Source organism: Meleagris gallopavo, chromosome 4 (assembly GCF_000146605.3).
Source record: "Meleagris gallopavo isolate NT-WF06-2002-E0010 breed Aviagen turkey brand Nicholas breeding stock chromosome 4, Turkey_5.1, whole genome shotgun sequence".
In the NCBI taxonomy this organism is placed as follows: Eukaryota; Metazoa; Chordata; class Aves; order Galliformes; family Phasianidae; genus Meleagris; species Meleagris gallopavo.
Window position 1 is genome coordinate 42899869 of NC_015014.2, and position 5503 is coordinate 42905371.

The following is a 5503-nucleotide window of genomic DNA, read 5'->3' on the forward strand; positions in this document are numbered from 1 at the left end:
AAAACAGTGAATAATGAAATACCTGCATGGAGGTAACATATTATTTAGTTTTAAATTGCTTCAGTAGGCTGAACAGGTGCATCTCTTACCACTCATTCAAAATTAGAGCTATCCACATCTTGAAGATACTGTTTTAATTCAGTTACTTTAACACAAAATTAATTTAATGAAACATTAACCCAACTGACATTCAAATATTTTAATTGGGATTTGATGATCCTTTTAAATTACTGTTTGCATGGATACAGTGTGGGATCTTCTTTGAAAACTGTATATGATAAGCATGGAAAATGTATGATTCTGAAAATCATTTTTTATTCAGGCAGTATTTACCTGCATAAACAGGTCTGAACTTTCAGTGTGTTAACCACAAATACTTAAAATGACCCAAGTTTTCTTGACTGGATTCTCAAAATTTCAGGGGAAAAAAAAAAGGTAAGTATAAGAATATAACTTATTTATTCCTGCTTCAAAAGAAGTCCTTTCTTTCCTTTGTCTTCTTTCATATACAGCATATAAAATCAACGGCCTAGAAGAAACACTGCAAAAGTGTACAATTAAAAAAACCACAAAAATTATACTTCTGCAGGGGATTAGCAAGGAAAAAGCTTGATACTGTTCAGTTTTAGGTTTTGTAAAATCTTCAATATATCTCTTTTTACTGCTGTAGACGAACAAACTTTTTAAATTGTTTCTGAGCTGAGAATAAAAGAGATGATAAGGTACACCATTCGCATAAATGAACAAGTAGCTCAGGTAACGCGTTAGTTCAAGTAACAGAAGCAGTGTGGCCCTGTTAGGTTCGTATTTTGCCCAGGCTTGTTCTCAGAATAGTTCACTAAATGGAAACACTATAACAAAGCTACACTGTATTCCTACTCAAACTGGCTAATATTATAGAGGGAAAATACTGACGCGGTAAAGTACATAATCATCAGATATTACTCTGTGGAAGATAATAAATTGAAATGTGATAGAAACACCAAACAATATTTACATAAACACTGTAAGTGAATATGACATATTGGTAGTTACACTACAATTATGTTTGATTTTAAATATTTCTTCTGTAATGACCTAACATAACTGGAGTTCAGAGAAAAGCAAACAGAAAATGGACACAGTGCCAACAAACCTCTGAAAAACAAAAAGATAAGTTGCTCACTTAAAGGATTGCAGGATTTTTTGGTAGGATTTTCTTTCTTTTAAAATTAGAGATAGAAGTATAAAGACCAATAAAATATCAAGCAATGTGCTTTAAAAGATACACTCACACGCATGGGCGTATCACGATCTTTCAGCTGTTTTGATATCACTTGCAGACGATCAGGAATCGAAGGACGTAGATCCTTAAGGGAGATCCCTAAAATTTAATGCTTATGTAATGTATGACAAGGACTGAAGATATGATGAAGATCATTTTGGATGGGCTACTTTCACTACAGAGATGCCTTTAAGAAAATGTGACCAGCCTCAATTCATATCACTGAAACTCTGTACCATCGCATAGACAGATTTGCACAAATATATACTGGGAAAAAAACAAACAATACTTGTGTTCTTTGATATTGTTGCTGAATAGAATCTAGTTAGGAAATGAAGTGCTCTTTTGTCTCCACGTTGATCATTTGTGGGCAACAACCTGAGCCCAGAAATTGCTTTATCTCATTGCAAAATTCAGCAAGAAAAAAAAACAAAAAACAACACAAAAAGGTAGGGAGGAGAAAAACTGAAGTAGTAAATGTTCTTTACTCAGCTGATGTTTCATTTACTCATTTTAGCGTGCTCACTTTTCTGCTGTATGATGCAGTGCTCTGTTGGAAAAAAAAAAAAAAAAAACCAACCAACAACAAACAGATAGACTCTGAATTCAAGCCTGCAAACAACCACCTTTGTCAGAAGTGATATAGAGGAGAACATTTCCTGCACTACATTGTACAAACGACTGACAAAATGTATGTAATAACCCAACTTACAGTGTACAATGTTCTGCGTGATGCTACTAATGTTCAACTAGTAAGGAGGACATAGAAAAGAGATACAAGTCAAAGCAGAAAGAGGATACCAAATAATCAAAATAAACAAGAAAATCCACCTTGCTGCTAAGGGGCAAACTATTGCCAAACAGGACATTTAATTAAATAAATGTTTTTTGCACCTTAAGTTTAAATTAACCAATTTTCATCCAGCTCATTTTCTTCATACAACACTAGATTCCATAAAGAGTACTATTCAGTTTCTGAAGAATATTCTATTATCATTGACTACAAACAGTTGCCTAGTATTACAGAATTTCTGAAGAAGGGGCACTCATTAGATAATAAAAAGATGCATGTAAACTCTATTAAAAAAATAGTTGATAAATATTTAAGACAAGGAGCATACTCCTTTGAGCCTAAACGGTTAATCTAAAGAGAATAAGTAAATCCAAATTTTGTACTTGTATTAACTGCTTTTCAATTTTCAGAGACAGGTTACTTTATCATTAACTATCTCAAAACCCAATGATTTATCTAGAACTAGCACAATCAGCTTTCACTGGAGGTAGAGGTACTTGACAGTCTCATTTTATACCCTATCCCAGGTGAGATACAATACAGTTGTAATAAAAAATGTGGGGTTTTTGCCACTCTGTGAGTAGGCTGAAAGTAATTTTATGTGCATTTCTTAAAATCAATACACAGATAGACTGAAATTACTTCCACAACTATTATTGACTACCCAAAAATGATAGTTTTTTTTTTTCCTTTTGAGATATCAAGTATCACCCTTAAGATGGAAAAAAAAAATCTTGTATAGCACCGGTGTATTTTTAATACAAATATAACATAACGCTTGTTTTTGGTTTTTTTTTTAAGGGTATAAGAATGAACGTCAATAATTGTTCAAAATCAAAAGAACTTTATTTGACAATATATATTCAAAACTAAGTATCTCAGAGGATGATCATAAGTAGATGCAAAGCACCCAAATTAACAAGGATGTAGTAGAGAACATATGTAAGTATATATAACAAAAAACATATCAGATAATATTTAAAAAGATATCAGAATCAATTATTGTTTAAGTATCAAATTGTAGCACAGAACACAAATCTCAATCATTATCTTGAATTTTTGCTCTATATTCATTTATAAATAATCAGCTTATCCTTTTTCTTCACTGTGAATCATTAATACTAAAAAACAAACAAACTTTAGTACATTCAATAAAATCCTAAGTCAGTAACTTTCAGCTGGCAGAAAACATCCTGATAAACTGAAAGTAAATGCTGGCTGAGTTACTTGTCTTGCACACTTTCTTAGTGAAACATTTTTGTAAAAGCAATTTCTTCCTTACTGAAAGCCTTTTTAGTTCTACTTTAACTATTCTGCTTTTTGTTCTGTTTATTCAGTTTGCAGTTCTGTATTAAAAGCACTCGAACATCAAGAATAAATATGACTACACAGTGTATTGCTCTGTATCTCTTTAAATTTAGAATTTAAAGCTATCAAGTCATGACAATTTGAATTGTTACAATATATGTCAATGTATATTGATAGGAGCAAAAAAACAAGCTTTTCCACTTCAAATTTAGCTACTTTATTAATCTACTGATTAAGTGAATCTCCTACCAGGCAACAATAGCAGAAGGAAGAAGTCCAATCAGTCCAAGGATTCTCTTCCTAAAGAGAAGACAAACATTACTTGTATCATACCTGGAGCTAAACAAGGTTTTCAAACCAGACAAGCCTAAAATAAAAACTTCTTGATCACATTTAGAATTTTATTGTCCTGCAAGCATAGAAAAATTCTGCTATCTTTTGAAATGCATACCTTTATAGCTCTATACTGGATATCACATATGAGGGGAAAAAATGAAATGAACATGAGAACAGGGAAACAAGCAAATCAAATTGGTGTCTTCAAGGCAGTCACTATATTTTCACAACTTCAAAATATAATCATCAGATTAGATTACTGAATCTTGCTCATCAACAGTAATTGATGCTAATATATATAAAAACATACACATACACACCCATATCAATAATTAAGTGTGATGATTATCATTTTTTGGTGGGAATACATTTAATCCCAGCACCACTCAAGGAATAAGTTATCTGGACATAAAAATTATGCAATTCCAATATTTTTTTTTTCTATTTTCCCTTCCCAATAAAAGTTTAGAAATTCATATGAAATATCCAGCTATGCTAGTTAGTACATATGAGGAGGTGGTACCACCCCATGCATCAGAGTCACCTAACGTCAGCCCGCAGGAAGGGCAGCAATGCTACTGCAAGCCCTTAGAAACTTAACTCAGGACAAGACACTGATGTGTCCTCTCCACAGTCCTCTCTAACTGTAGGATCCAGCTACCGTTCTGTTAAATCATGGCTGAGGCAACAGAAGGAAGAAAAACACCTCTCATACAGCAACCCATTGCCATTGCATGCCCTTGTTAAACCAAAAAGATTTAAATCAATATATGTCAGAAAAGTGATTCTACCCAAGAAGAGAGGATATTAAAAACAAAGATGGCTCTGCTTTGTTCCCGTTAAAGTTGTGCCATCGAGAAGAAAAGGATTCGAAGTCTATAGGGACAGAAATAACGTGTGAGATTTATCCCAAAGAATAGAGCATTCAGCAGGAAGTGACATTCTCATTTCTAATTCATGCTCCCAATACAATTTAAATTCATGCTGTCACACTTTAGATAAGTTACTTGGAGAGATGAGACAAGTTTGAAAACTCTCAGAACCAAACTGAATCTTCCAGCTCAGATAAGTAATTGAAGATAGGTTGTTAAATAAAAAGTTACTCCATCTCACCATCCTTCATATAAATGTGAAAAGCAACCAGATACACCTAACTTTAAGAATCTCTGAATACAATTGCGTGTTTAGTGGGGCCTGAAAATACTGACAAAGTAGAGTCACTTTGACAATTCAGTTGAAGACTGTACTGGTTGAAGAGTAAGTGCTGAACTATTCCAGCTGCTGCAGAATTAAAACCCTAGACATTCAAGGGATATAAATTAAAAAGTCTTCTGACTTTAGGCATCTTCTCAGGCAACAGCTGTGTGAGATTTCTTAGATCTCTTTTTAAGGAGCTCGGTACTTAAATTCCTCTTAAAGCTTGCTTTAGGTATGCAAGTCCCTTATTGGATCTCACCAATAAACTCTCTCTCTCTGTGCATCTGTATATGTCTTTTGCTGGTATTTTCAGGTCTGTTATGCTTTGCCTTCCTTTTATTTTTCATGGGATACTTACTATTTATCCTATCTGTAGCAGCTTTTTCTATTTGATAGTGCTATCATAATTAGTAAGTGTAATTAAATAACTTTGAGTGCCCTATTTCAGAAGTTAGTTAGAAGAGAGTTAGAATTTCTTGAAAAACCCACACCGCAGTACTGCACAAAAATGCCAGAGATAGCTGTAGCTGTCTAGATCTGATAAGCTTACCTTAACATTGAAGGCCAAGCTGCAAAAGCAACTTTGTTGCAGCTCATGCCAAAAA

General features: G+C 33.4%; 1 long non-coding RNA gene across 1 annotated transcript; it reads right to left on the reverse strand.

Annotated features, from left to right (window-relative positions):
• Window positions 1–3561: 3561 nt before the first annotated feature.
• On the reverse strand, window positions 3562–5499 carry LOC109367348. The gene is made up of 2 exons (XR_002114410.1): window positions 5449–5499; window positions 3562–3665 (listed from the first exon to the last, which is right to left on the reverse strand). It is a non-coding gene; the product is annotated as an uncharacterized LOC109367348 (long non-coding RNA).
• Between the last annotated feature and the right edge of the window lie 4 nt (window positions 5500–5503).